This window comes from Mustela putorius, unplaced genomic scaffold (assembly GCF_011764305.1).
Source record: "Mustela putorius furo isolate JIRA1106 unplaced genomic scaffold, ASM1176430v1.1 tig00000174_pilon_pilon_pilon, whole genome shotgun sequence".
NCBI classification, from domain to species: Eukaryota; Metazoa; Chordata; class Mammalia; order Carnivora; family Mustelidae; genus Mustela; species Mustela putorius.
In genome coordinates this window covers 12,837,595-12,851,332 of record NW_025421304.1, presented here as the reverse complement: position 1 = coordinate 12,851,332, position 13,738 = coordinate 12,837,595, and the positions used below count along the sequence as shown (strand labels likewise).

Sequence of the window (13,738 nt, the reverse complement as noted above, 5' to 3'; positions counted from 1 at the left end):
GCGTACAGAAGTGCAAAAGAGAGGTCCACAGGCAGGCCCTCGGGTTTGTGAGAAGCTGGATGCCTTCAAGGCTCTGTAGCACTTGGCAAAGACTGGATGGACCTCTTCAACCATCAGAGCCAGAGGGTCACAAATGAGACCCCCCACCACCACCATCACAGCAGGCTCGGGGCTTCCAGAAGATATGCTTAACTCCACCTGTCTCTTGTTCTACCACACCGTATCACACATCTACTGTCTCTGTGACCCTCCTAGCCGCCCAGGAAAGTCGGCAATTAACCCATTTCACAGATGAAGGAACTAAGGCCAAGAGAGGTAAAGTGATTTATTGACAAGCATACAGGCAGAGTGATAGCATGGAGCCTTCCCAGCCTCCCAGCAACCCACCATAGAGGAGAACATCAGCCTTCGCTAACGGCTTGCTGGGCCCTTTGAGGTGGGTGCTGTTATTCTGCCCTTTTTCAGGAGATGAGCCCCAGGCACAGAGAGGTAAGTCATAGGACGTCCAGCATCTTCTAAGGAAGTGGGCTTTTCTGAAAAAGACAACTTGGTTTTAGTCATGCCTCCTTGGTCATATTCGGCTCCCACTCTGGGGACAGATGTCTTATTAAAGGCCAAACACCAGAGAGGATCTCTCTGCTTGTCCCTCCTTTTCTCACTTTCTCTCTGATGCCGGGATCCCTGTGGCCTCAAGAAATCAGGGACTCCTCAAAGAGCCTTTTCAGGGGTGCCTGGGTGGCTCAGTTAGTTAAGCAGCCGACTTGATTTCGGCTCAGGGCATGATCTCCGAGTTGTGAGTTCGAGCCCCTCCTGGGGTCCCTGAGACAGGGCCCCTTAGCTCAGCAGGGAGTCTGCTCGGGATTCTCTCTCTCCCTCTGCCCCTCCCCTCCTTGCTCTTTTTTTCAAATAAATAAATCAATCCTTTAAAAAAAAAAAAAAGATCCTTTTAAGAAAACTATGGGGATCTATTTTTATATTACAAAGACATGTAATTTGCAGGAGGGCTGCAGGGTAGGGGAGAACGGGGGATGGAGGCAGGCACCAGCGCGTGGTTCTGCGGGTGCCGTTCTGGTTAAGCCCCACAGCTGGTCTGATGGGATTTGGCAAACCCAAGGCCTGTCTCCCCGCTAGTCCTTTCTACCTGCCGCATTTGCATATACATATGATATCCGTTATCCTAATTATATCTATTTTCCCAGGTACAGACAGACATACCCCAGAGTTGGGGTGCCCATTAGCAGATCACACGGGCCTCTGCAGCTGTGTTTTGATTAGCAGAAAAGGTTCCCTGGCATCGGAGAACCGAAGTCACCTTTCAGAGTATGACAAGCGCAGCCAAGCGTCTCACAAGTGAAAATCAGAGGTTTCTCCAAGGAAGGAGTGAGAACAACCACAAAGAATTAAAAGGAAATAACCTTTAATGGTTTCAACTGTGAAAGCTCAGTCAGGCTTAAGGACTGCCATCCATCAGGCGGCGAGGCACCGGAGTGCTCCTGAAGCCCGGAGTCGCCCCCATGCCGGCTTCTGGAAGAAGGAGACAGCAGTGGGAGCCTCCCCAGGGGAAGCCCCACTCACGATTTTCCAGGCTGGGCTTGGAGGGGCGGGGGACACGGAAAGGTGGAGAGGCCAAGGATGGTGGCTGGAGGGAGTGCAAGGGCAGGGTTCGGATCCTGAGGCGTTCCCTTCTGCCTGGAAGACCTGCAAAGAATATGCAAATCCTTATGCAAATCCACAAAGCCTTCTTTTAGCTCCTGAGGCTCAGGGACTCCTTACAGGTGACCCATAGTGTTTTCATGTTTGCTTGCTCCTACCTTGCCATGCACACCCATGCTCTGGAGACCTCCTCAAGGGACTTGTGTCTCTATGCTACGAATGTGACTTATGGGTCAATAGCTTAGGTGTTAAGCTTGCGAGTCCTTCCTAATACATGCATGTTTGTAAGTTCTATCCTATTTCACTCTTGGCAACTCTATAAGCAGGCCTATGACCTCAACAGCACTGAGCCTAATGGCACTCGGTGACTTGCCCAAGGTCAAATGTCCAGGCCACCTTGAACTCTCTGACCCTCGTGCCCTAACTTCACGTGTGGTGATACTCCCTCTACATTTCCCTGATGAACATATCGCACATGCAGAGTGGTGGTGGACTGGAGAGGCTGAGAATCAGGAGAAGGGATTCTCACTGTCATCCCCAAGAGGGCCACACTGGAGAGGGGCGAGCAGGGCTTTGTGGATTGAAGATGCTTTCCAGGTGATGACAATGTGCTCCCAGGTACGTCTGGTTGAAAGCTATTCATTAATTCATGCTTTCCCCCCAACAAATATTTACCGAAGACCTGCTATGTGCTAGGCATTGTTCTACAAGGCTTCGATTATAATAAACATCCTGAGACCAATTTAGAGAGGGCAGTCTCTCTGAGGAAGAGCATCTGAGCCCAGGATCCTTCTGGAATCCAAGCCAGCCCTGCAAGGATTGAGTGGAGAGGCTTCCAGCAAGGATGCAACATGGCAGAGTTCCAGGAGTTTCTAGAAAGGGTGTTTGAGAACCGGAAAGGAGGTGGACTGGCCGGAACAAGGTGGTCAAGGACAGATGGTAGAGATGAGCTTGGAAAGAGAAGCAGGTGGGAGCCCATGAAGAAGCTCAGAGGGTTTTTGGATTTTTGTTTTGTTTTGTTTTGTTTTTAGGTCACCTTTAAGCTACCGCCAACCTTGTGACTTAAAAATAAAGCGTTTTTTTTAATTAATAGGTTAGAATAGCATAGTATATTCATGCAATGGTTCTCAAACTTTAGAAAGTATCAGAATCACTTGGAAATCTTGGTAAAGCTCCAAGAACTTTTTTTTTTCTTTTTAAGAGAGAGAAAGAGAGGAGATGGAGATGAGGGAGAGACAGAGAGAAGGGGAGAGAATCTTAAGCAGGCTCCATGCCACTGTGGAACCCAATGTGGGGCTCGATCCCACAACTCTGAGATCATGACCTGAGCCAAAGTCAAGAGTTGGACGCTTGGGACGCCTGGGTGGCTCAGTGGGTTAAAGCCTCTGCCTTCAGAAACAGTCAAAAAAACAAAGAGGCAACCCACGGAATGGGAGAAGATATTTGCAAATGACAGTACAGTCAAAAGGTTGATATCCAGGATCTATAATGAACTCCTCAAACTCAACACACACGAAATAGGCAAACATATCAAAAAATGGGCAGAAGATATGAACAGACACTTCTCCAATCAAGACATACAAATGGCTATCAGACACATGAAAAAATGTTCATCATCACTAGCCATCAGGGAGATTCAAATTAAAACCACATTGAGATATCACCTTACACCAGTTAGAATGGCCAAAATTAACAAAACAGGAAACAACATGTGTTGGAGGAGATGTGGAGAAAGGGGAACCCTCTTCTACTGTTGGTGGGAATGCAAGTTGGTGCAGCCTCTTTGGAGAACAGTGTGGAGATTCCTCAAGAAATTAAAAATAGAACTTCCCTATGACCCTGCAATTGCACTCCTGGGTATTTACCCCAAAGATACAGATGTCGTGAAAAGAAGGGCCATCTGTACCCCAATGTTTATAGCAGCAATGGCCACGGTCGCCAAACTATGGAAAGAACCAAGATGCCCTTCAACGGACGAATGGATAAGGAAGATGTGGTCCATATACACTATGGAGTATTATGCCTCCATCAGAAAGGATGAATACCCAACTTTTGTAGCAACATGGACAGGACTGGAAGACATTATGCTGAGTGAAATAAGTCAAGCAGAGAGAGTCAATTATCATATGGTTTCACTTATTTGTGGAGCATAACAAATAGCATGGAGGACAAGGGGTGTTAGAGAGGAGAAGGGAGTTGGGGTAAATTGGAAGGGGAGGTGAATCATGAGAGACTATGGACTCTGAAAAACAATCTGAGGGGTTTGAAGTGGCGGGGGTGTGGGAGGTTGGGGTACCAGGTGGTGGGTATTATAGAGGGCACAGATTGCATGGAGCACTGGGTGTGGTGAAAAAATAATGAATACTGTTTTTCTGAAAATAAATAAATTTAAAAAAAAAGAGCCTCTGCCTTCAGCTTGGGTCATGATGCCAGGGTCCTGGGATCGAGCCCCACGTCGGGCTCTCTGCTCGGCAGGGAGCCTGTTTCTTCCTCTTTCTCTGCTTGCCTCTCTGCCTACTTGTGATCTCTGTCTGTCAAATAAATAAATAAAATCTTTAAAAAAGAAAAAAAAGAGTTGGACGCTTAAACCATTGCACCAGCCAGGTGCTCCCAGGAACTCCTGATTACACATATCTGGGTTGTGGCCTGAGATTCTACATCCCCAACTAGTTCCCAAATGATGCCCACGTTGCTGGTTCAAGACCATCCTCAGAGAGCACTGTGTGAAGAATGGACCACCTATATCATGGGAAAGTTTTGTTTTTTGAAACTCTTGTTTCAGTATGTTTGTAGGTACTAGATCCTGATATAAAATGTATTTTTTTTTAAGAGTGGGCCATAATAAAGAAAAAAAAAAAAAAAGAGTGGGTCGTATTTTAAGAAGCTGGAAAGCCCCTAACTTAGAAATTGAGGACCTTTCCTTAGACGAGAAATCATCATCCTTCAAGGTTTGAATTCATTCTGCTAGAAATCTTATAACATCCCTAAAAATAAATAAACAAGCAAATACATGATTGAAAAACAAAATAAATGAGAGAAAATCTATCTGGAATAGGAAAAGGGTTTATTCATAGACTCACCTCGACCTTGACTCATTCAACCAAACCTTTGAAAATACTGTGTCATGCTTGGGCACAGAGCATGGGATCATGCTATCCCTGCCTCCCTGGCTCCCACACGGAGGAGCACTTTGGCTGTGGAGAACCTGTTTTTCTGCCCTGGGGCCATCTCCACAGGCCGCCATTCTGCGCAAGGTAGACCAGCATCCAGTCTGAAAGACGGAAACCTTCTTACCTGCTCACGCTGTGGCTCAGATGGTTTCCCCATACGCCTGTTGGTGGTTCTCTGTCGTTTGGCCCTTCTTCTCCTATTAGCTGTGCTGATTCCAGATCCCCGCGGGAAATCAGGGGTTAGGCCCTACTTCTCACTCCTGGCCAGTTCTGACATCAGTTACAAAAGCGTGTCTAATGCCCGCTCAGGAATGGACCAATCTGAGGGGAACATGAGGGCTTCAATGTGGAAACTCAATAGAAAGGTACCCGTCCCTCGAATCCGCAGCATCTTGGTCGGTTCCGCCTGCTTTGACCGAGTACCATCACTGGTAATCACCGTGAAAATGAATAAGGCTGTCTAGTTGGAAATCCACAGAGTGCCTGGAAGGACAATAGGCAGTTGCTGAAATTTTAGGGACAAGTCAGGTTTAATCGCTATGACTTAGATGGTGTTCCAGACAGTACGTTGAGTTGTTAGAGCCCAGGCTGGGCACAGAAGCCCTGAGAAGCCTGAAAAGCCATTCAGAGGGACTGACCGCCCACCCTTCCTCCTCTCATCATGTCTTCCCATCTCCTGGCCCCTGGTGGCACAGCTCTCTCTGTGATGTGTTCCCCCGCCCCTGGCTCCCCCTCACCAGCAGCCAGCTTGCACCTCTCTTTGGAACTTCTCCAGTTCTGCCTGGAACAGAGGAGGGTTTTTGTTCCCCCACTCACCTGCCGCCACCATGCAGGGCCAGGTCCAGAGCGTGACAGAAACTCCACAGAAGCCCACATGTAGGCAGCTGCCGAGAGGTATGGTGAACATGCCAGCTGAAGTCCTCAGGAGTCCCCGAAGAAGCCTTCTAGGCTGTGTGCACGCCTGTCTCCCCGGCCACTCTGTCATCTTCTTGGGGGGAGGGACTCTGCTGTATCCATGTGTCTGGCTCTGTGGACCACCATTTCCTCAAAGATCCAGTGGTTTCCAGAGGGTCCTCAAGGGGAAGAGGTGAGATCACAGAGAACTTGAGTCTCCTTGGAAAACTCCAGGCGGATCCAAGTCCCCAGACTCACAAGGGAAATTCTCTTCCCTTTCTCCTGCTACCCTCCCTCAACAGTACTAGACACTTATGAAAGAATCCATGGGACTGTCCTCCTGGGACTTCCCTTCTCCGAACTGCCACCCCTCCCCACAAGGTGGGTCCTGAGCCCAGATGACTGGCTAGGGCTTGGCACCTGAGCCATACCGAGGATCCTCCAAATGAAAACTGGAGAAGAGCCTCTGATATCTTGCAATGAGGTGTGCACTGTTCTAAGCAGCCCCATTTCTTTCCAGAAGGGTCTCGGAAGTAGAAGAAACCAGTCTGTAAATAGAAAGGATGGAACGCATCCTCTGTGAAAAACAGAATGAGAAATGGAGCGTTCTGAGGCCATGTGAACCCCTCATTTCATTGGTTCTCGAAGCCCCGTTGCATCTTTTATTGAGATTCTCCAGGATCTGGTTGGTCCCCTTCTTCCTTATACAGGGGGCTGTGAGTTTCTGCTGCTCAAAACCTATAGATCCTGGCTCATGGTACCAGATTGCTCTGAGAAGTCTCTCCCCTTGGGAGATGTCATGCTTTTGGTGAAGTTTCCCCTCTGCTCTCCCTTCACCCTTACCCCAAACCAAAGAGTCACCCGTGGATGGTACCAGTAACTCTATTAGGGGGCAAGCTATGGTTTTATTACAACATTGAAAGATGCAATGAACCTGTAAAGATAATGCGAGGTGGGTTAGCAGAGCTCCAGGGGAGAATGTCTGTAAGAGAGGTGTTTCTGCCATAGATGGGTCAAATTCTGAGGTCCAGTTTAGCTAGAGCAACAAACAAGTAATGTATCTTTATTTCTTTTATGCGGTTGCTTGGTAGTAAGAGCCCTTATTACCCGGATAAAGAGAGAAACTGGACCACAGGTTATCAGCACTGGAAACAGATCCACTCACTGGGGTCCTTGTTATAAATAAAAGGTCTGTTAAACTAATATGTATTTCTGGATATTTAAGTGCATTATAATTCCCTTTAGTGGGCCACAGTCAGCTCCCTAATATCTGTGTCTCCCCTTCTGTCATTTCAGAAAGGCCATGGAGTTTGGGGCTTGACACCACCTCCAGGGAAAGCTCTGGGGTTAATCACACCAAAGCATGTGGTTTAACCGTGGTCACGTGACCCACTTCTAATCCAGGAGACTCCATGAGAGGTTGGCCAGAGGCTTCTGAGAGCTCTGTCATGTCCTTTAGAGAGAGAGGCTATGACAGTACACTCTCACTTTCCCCACTGGGGCCCTAACACGTTTCCTTACCGTTACATCTGTCTGAGTAGAGTTATCAGCCCTGAGCTCATCCCAGCCGATGAAAGGAAGTCCCTCGGGAAAGGCAGAGCCACTGACTGGTGAAAAGCTGAGCGTCTGGGACACGAGAATTCTGAGTGCAAACCCCAGCTCTTCCACTCGATGCCTGTGTCAACTGGGCGATTTGCCTAAGCCTCTGGGCCTCAGTCTATACATCTGTACTATGGGGCCATTAATGTTCCTGGAGTGGTTATTTGCCCCCTGGAGCTACGTACAATCCAGCCTCCCACCCAGCATTCAAAACCCCTTTTGGGGATCCCCCAGGGGGGTGTCCTACTGGGGGAAGATGGATCCTGCCTGGCTTTACTATTGCTTAAAAGAGAAGAGCTTTTTTTTCTCCCCTGACCCAGCCAAATGGCAGGTTTAAGGCTTTCTTTTAAGTAAACTCTATCCCCAAGGTGGGGCCATAACTCACAACCCCGAGAAGTGTCACATGCTTTCCTGACTGAGTCAGCTGGGCAGCCCACAGGGCAGGTCTTGATGGGAGCCCAGCGTATCCGGATGGAAGGACTCTGGGCCACGGAGGGGACTGGAAGGTCTGTCGACTGGTCAGCAGAGCTGGCCCATGCAATAGCCCTCCCCTGCTGCCTGACCCTCTGAGGCCAGGCCCCTTTCCACAACCTGTGTTCCAGCTTCCCAACTACGCTGGAAGCCCTAGTCCCTTTCCCATAAACTCCGTCCTTCTGGACTAGCAAGTCGGCCTCGGTTGCTCACAGCCAAGAACGCTGCCATATAAAAGGGCCTTCTTTGTAAGTCCTCTGTGAAGCCTAGGACTGAGACCGCGCTTGTAAAGGGTTTCAGTGAATGTTTGGCTCAGCGCATGAAGCTGTTGAGATTATTACGAACTCAGATGGCCCCAGGAAGGGATGATCCGAGTTAAACACAAGGTTTTAATTGACCGGAAAGGGTACACAGAGTCCTAGTTGCCGAATTGGCAACTTTCCCTTCACACGGAGCCTCTGGCTGCTTGGGGTGTCCCGCTTGCCATATTCACCATGAATCGGCAACACTTGATGAACACAGCGGCGCGAAAGCCAAACCCTCCAGAGGCCAACACCAAGCAAAGAAGAGGGTGGAGTAACAATTTCGGCGATGCGGCATCCTCTACCAGGGTTTGCCGGCCGTCCCGTAGAGACCAGGAAACCACACGAGGAAGTCAGGGCTGTGAAGGGACAGGGCTTGCAGGCAGAGGTCAAGACCAGCTCTGGAGTTCCAACAGTCATCCCACGGCCACGTTCCCGTGGCTGCTCGGCCTTGGTTCTTTACCAGCAGACACGCTCTGAAGTGGGCGAACCAGCTTCTCACCGGACCGGACGGGGGTGTGAGTCAGGTATAGGCTTATGACTATCATTTGTCATTTGGATTTGGTACATTCCAGACAGCAAGTGGTCACGGCCAACAACATCAGCACCAACAACAGCATAGCATCTCCTTCCTCTTCCTAACCCTTATAGATGCATCATGAAACACTAGGGATGGGCCACACATTTTCCATGCATCAGGCCATTGGCTCCTTTCTGATACCATTAGTGCCATTCACAGGCTGAAACTTAATAGAAATTGAGTGGCTTGGAATAGCCCTTTACTGCTCAGCTCTACCTCCGCCAGATGGCCAGGAAAGCCCCCTCATTCCCCCACCAACACACATGCTCACAAGTTCTGACTCCTTTAAGCAGGCCTGATTCTCAACAGACCTTTCTCTGCAGGCTAGACAGCCACAGAGAGAACTGCTAAAGTGCCTTCATGTTCTTCCTCAGCAGATGGGTTTTACGCCCCGGTTGGGGATGGTGGTATATCCTGTCTCTTGCACATTATAAACTCTTACACACAATACCATTACAAATACCCTTCGGTGATTCTACCTAGATTGACCAGGGCAGTTTAGGCCCACACGCAAAGGCAGAGGCTTGGGTATACACTTTTTCCTGGGAGTTTGGCCTTCAGGCTTCAGGCGTGCAAATCTCCCTTGACACCCCAGCGCCAGGGGGCCCCCTCTGAAAAGGAATGATTTATAAATGGGATTCTCAGGTGTTTTGTCCCAGATTAATTGTTTTCAGACCCAAGGTGTCAGTGATGGAAAAATGAATCACAGCCTCATCACGTTGCTGAAGAAAACAAATCCAAGGAGGCAGGCATCTTTCTGAAAGGTCACTGGGCACGCAGATCTGGCTTGTCTCTGCAGGGGGCACAGAATGGCGGTGGGAGGGGGAGACCCAGTGAGGACTGTCAGATACTGTCACCACAGGGACCGCCCCACCCAGTATCACACAGCTGGGGGTGGGGTATGGTAGTCCCTCCACCCCAGCTTTCTCACTTCTCTTCCCTCACCCCAGGGAGGTGGGACCCAGCCGATCAATAGGCTGCATGGCTGCAGGTGCTGCCGCGTGGTCATTTCTCAAGCAAGACCCTGAGGGCCCCTATCACAAGCAGTCAAAGGTGGCCTAAGACAGAATCAAGGCCTGTCCCATTGTGGGGCCTGTCTCTGCCTCTTTGATCAACATCCCCTGCCCAAGCTTGCAGCAAAGAAACCATTTCCAGAATGTACCCCGCCACGCTTCCGGCACCTGCTGTCCCATTTTCCCCCATCAACATTTCCTTGGGCTCCACAGAAGTTTTTCCAGGTTCCCTGGCACAACGGTGGGGTCAGCCCCAGGGATCCCCCCTCCGCCACATTGTATTCCTGCATGTTGTGTCAGGAGAGCAGAGCCGCCCTGGGGACAGCTGCCGGAGGGTGGGGGGCAGCTCCTGGCTGGAGGGGACATGGCACGGAGACCCAGGAAGACAAGAAGCATTCCAAACTCAAGGAGGGAGGCAACACCTCGTCAGACGTTCCTCGTTCCTCGCTTTTTGGAGAGGAAAAGGCATTATTCTGCCAAACGGGTTGTCTAGCATGCTTTTTTTCTTCCTCTTCTTCTTCTGTCTTTGGGGGAGGGGCGGAGCCAAGTCTGGATGCTGCAGCCAAGGTGGCCCTGAGCATTTTGCTTCTCCTCCCGCTGCCCCACCCCCACCACCGCCCCCAGGAGGCTTCTTTTGCTGATCTCAGCCAGAGAGAGGCGGGCCATGGCCAAAAAGCTTGAGGGTCTAGTTCTGAAGTAGAAGGCACGGGCACACAGCCACCGGGACCCTTTGCTCCCTTCCTCTCTCCACGTGAATGGGAAACCTACATCACCTGACCCACAGCAACCTTCCCATACAAGGGAGATGGGTAGGGTGTGGGATGGCAGGGAAGCTGCCCCTGGCTTTGTTGTGAACCCACATCACTAAGAGGATATTGGCCTTGAAAGTCAGGAAGAAAACACGAGAATTTTTTTTTTTCTCCACTCCACAGTCAGCTTAAAAATCTATAGAATAGTCACGGGGTAAGGGGGCACTTTAACTAGGGTTTCCTCAACCTCAGCACCATGACAGCTTGGACTCTGTCACTATTTACCGTGTCCTCTGTATTTTTCTAGCAGCATCCGTGTGTCTGGCGTGCATCATGACAACCAAAAATGTCTCCAGCCACTGCCATACGTCCCTGACAGTGAAAATTGCCCCGAGGAGGAGACACTGCTTCTAGTGAAGGTGTAGAGGCAGGAGAAAGCCCGGATGCTGACGTCTCCAGGATCTGGAGATGAACATTCCAGAGCCCACACAACTAATACCCACGTCATTAAGCTGCAAGAGAATTTGCAGGGAAATGGGAAAGGATTTCATAAACAATCATCATCATCACCCGCTACCTTTTCCAGAGTGCCTGTTATGTGCCAGGCACGTACCAGCTGTTCAACACACACCGTGTCTAACAAGGATTAGTGGTTATTAATGCTAGTGCCGCGTGCTGGTGACTCAGAGTAACGGGCAGCCAGAGCCACATTTTCCCCAAATATGGCAAGCACCAGATACCATGGCCAGGCCACACTCATCGCTTGCAGGAGCAAAAGGCCATGAGTTTTTGTGCCTTCACAGGCACAGCGCCTGCCCGGGGACATTTCGGGACACAGGAGGAGCTGGGGAACTGAGCCATGCTCCTATGGGAAGATCACTGGCCCCGGGGGACCCCTTCCCATCACCCGACACCCACCTTGCTGGACTTTTATATTGGCCGAGACTTCCTTTACACCCTCAATACACAGAGCGGTCCAGGCCCAGCAGCATCCGCATCACCTGGGAGCTTGGGAGAAATCTGGAATCTCGGGCCCCATCCTTGACCTTCCAACTCAGAACCCGCATGCTCATGAGATCCCCCAGTGATTTCTCAGGGCACTAAAGTCTGAGATCAGAGCAACCCAGGTTGCTGGCATCTGTTAGCATTTTATTTTATTTATTGAAGATTTTATTTATTTGTTTACTTGAGAGTGAGAGAAAGAGCACACAAGCAGTGGGGAGGGGCAGAGGGCTGAACGGGGAGTAGAAGACTCCCCACTGAACAAGGAGACTCGATCCCAGGACCCGGAGTTCATGACCCGAGCCAGAGGCAGATGCTGAACCCACAAAGCCCTCTCGTCCCCCACCCCGCATCTGTCTGGATTTTATTTAATTATATTTTTAAAATTTTTTCTTTGTTTTTTAAAGTAAGAGCCTGTAGCAGAGAGGAGTTTTGTGAGACATGAGTTGATGCGCGTAAGACTTCTTTTTTTTTTTTTTTTAAGGTTTTTATTTATTTATTTGACAGAGAGAGAGAGCACAAGCAGGGGGAGCAGAGGGAGAAGCGGACTCCCCCTGAGCTGCGCAAGGAGCCTGATGTGGAGCTTGATCCCAGGACCCCAGGATCATGACCTGAGCCAAAGGCAGACGCTTAACCCACTGAGCCACCCAGGCGCCCCTAGTTTGCGTTTTAGAGTGTACACAGATGGAGGGCAACAGCCCAGCTCTTCCCAGACCCACTTATTCAACAAATATTTACTGAACACCTACCATGTGTAGTCAGGGCCTTTTATCAATACCCCCCCACACCCTACCCCATACAGGTGACTCTAGGGAGGAAGTCACTTGATTAACAAAGAAAGATAATGAAGCCCCACCAGCTTAAGAGCCTTGGGGACAGTGATGTTACACATAACCAGGGCAAGGGATTTTCATTCCAACATCTTATTCCTCAATCCTGGCTCTTTCTTCTACATCCATACTAGTTTTCAACTACAATCATCAGGGCAAAAAAAAAAAGAAACATAAGTTTCTGCCTGTCTTAACTACTGAATCATACCAAAGGCAGGACTAGGGGCCCAGTGGGGGGGGAGGCACGGGGAGGGGGCGTTATTCAGCCTGACTGCCGGCTTCTGTCATGAACTCATCTAGAATCAGAGATGGTTTAATCCACAGGGGTGAATTTTTTTTTTAACTCCATCAGTTCTAAATCAAAGGCATTTAAAGATCACCCATAAACAATACAAAGCAACCACAGCTCTGGAGGTTTTAACAAAGCTGCACCCTCTAAGTGTCTCTTCCCGTCATCTGAAATCGAAATGGAGGTCCAGACTGTGTCCCTGTGGCAGACTGCAAACTCCTGTCCCAAGTCCCCTCCTCGCCTGGCCTTCCTAAAACTCAAAAATTTGCTTTTGTTATCACTTACTTCCGCCTGGTTTGGTTTTTTTCCTCTCATAAAGCTGTCATGAGACCCAGTTCTAGGCTCCCCTCAGTTCCAAACCTCTGTGATTCCGGAGAAATTATGCCAGAGCCTCAATTTTCTCATCTGTAAAATGGGAAATGTACATACTGCTTCACAGAGTTCCTGGGTTGGGGCGATTCATGAAGCTAATTAATGTGGATACTGGGCTCAGCCCCAAGCCTGAGTCCTGGCAAGTATGCAACACAGGGCATACTTGCCAACTCTTCTTCCTCCCTTTGCCCTGAGAACATTCCTGGGGCAGTAGTGGGAGGGGTAGCTGGGGGTTGATGGTGATGATGAGTCTTCTTAGTGATTCTCCAATGCATTGGGTTGAGCCTCTAGGCCTATGAAGGGGCCCTTTTCAAATGCAGAGGATGGAACTCAATGGAAAAGCAGTTGCCACCCTAGATGTTTGAAGTAAGCTTGCCGCCATCTTTAGCATGTATTCTATTGAGCCTTCTGTGATGCTCAGAAAAATCAAAAGGTCGCCATGAACGTCTCAGATGGAGGAGTGGGGCTGTACAAGTCACAGAGACACCTGACGTCTATCTGGTACTCCTCAGGAAAACCCCCACCACATGAGCCTTAGACTTCTCTGAGATGGAAGCTCAAAATGGCAGACATCTACATTCCCAGACTCCTTTGCGGCTGGGCGAGAGCCACCAAATGCCTCGTTGAAGACGTTGACTCAGGAGCCCCGGACTGTGAAGAACCCAGGCTGCTGAGGGTGTCACAGCAGTGGGAACTACAGCCAATGCCCAGAAGCTTCTATGGTGCCCAGCTGTGGGATGGCTCCCAGGGGCGATAGTCATGTCTCCTCAGGGGCTACCCTGGAGAGGCTGATCCTGATTCCCCCACCCTCCTG

General features: G+C 49.7%; 2 long non-coding RNA genes across 2 annotated transcripts in view; both read right to left on the bottom strand.

The window, feature by feature from the left end:
- Window positions 1–311: 311 nt before the first annotated feature.
- On the bottom strand, window positions 312–2,877 carry LOC101691832. The gene is made up of 2 exons (XR_198867.3): window positions 1,416–2,877; window positions 312–533 (listed from the first exon to the last, which is right to left on the bottom strand). It is a non-coding gene; the product is annotated as an uncharacterized LOC101691832 (long non-coding RNA).
- A 1,823-nt stretch (window positions 2,878–4,700) lies between these two features.
- Window positions 4,701–13,738, bottom strand: part of LOC101691638 — a 19,939-nt gene continuing 10,901 nt past the window's right edge. The window contains exons 2-3 of the long non-coding RNA XR_198866.3: window positions 5,640–5,896; window positions 4,701–5,306 (exon numbers count right to left, since the gene is read on the bottom strand). This is a non-coding gene — a long non-coding RNA (uncharacterized LOC101691638). The remainder of the gene's footprint in view (window positions 5,307–5,639; window positions 5,897–13,738) is intronic.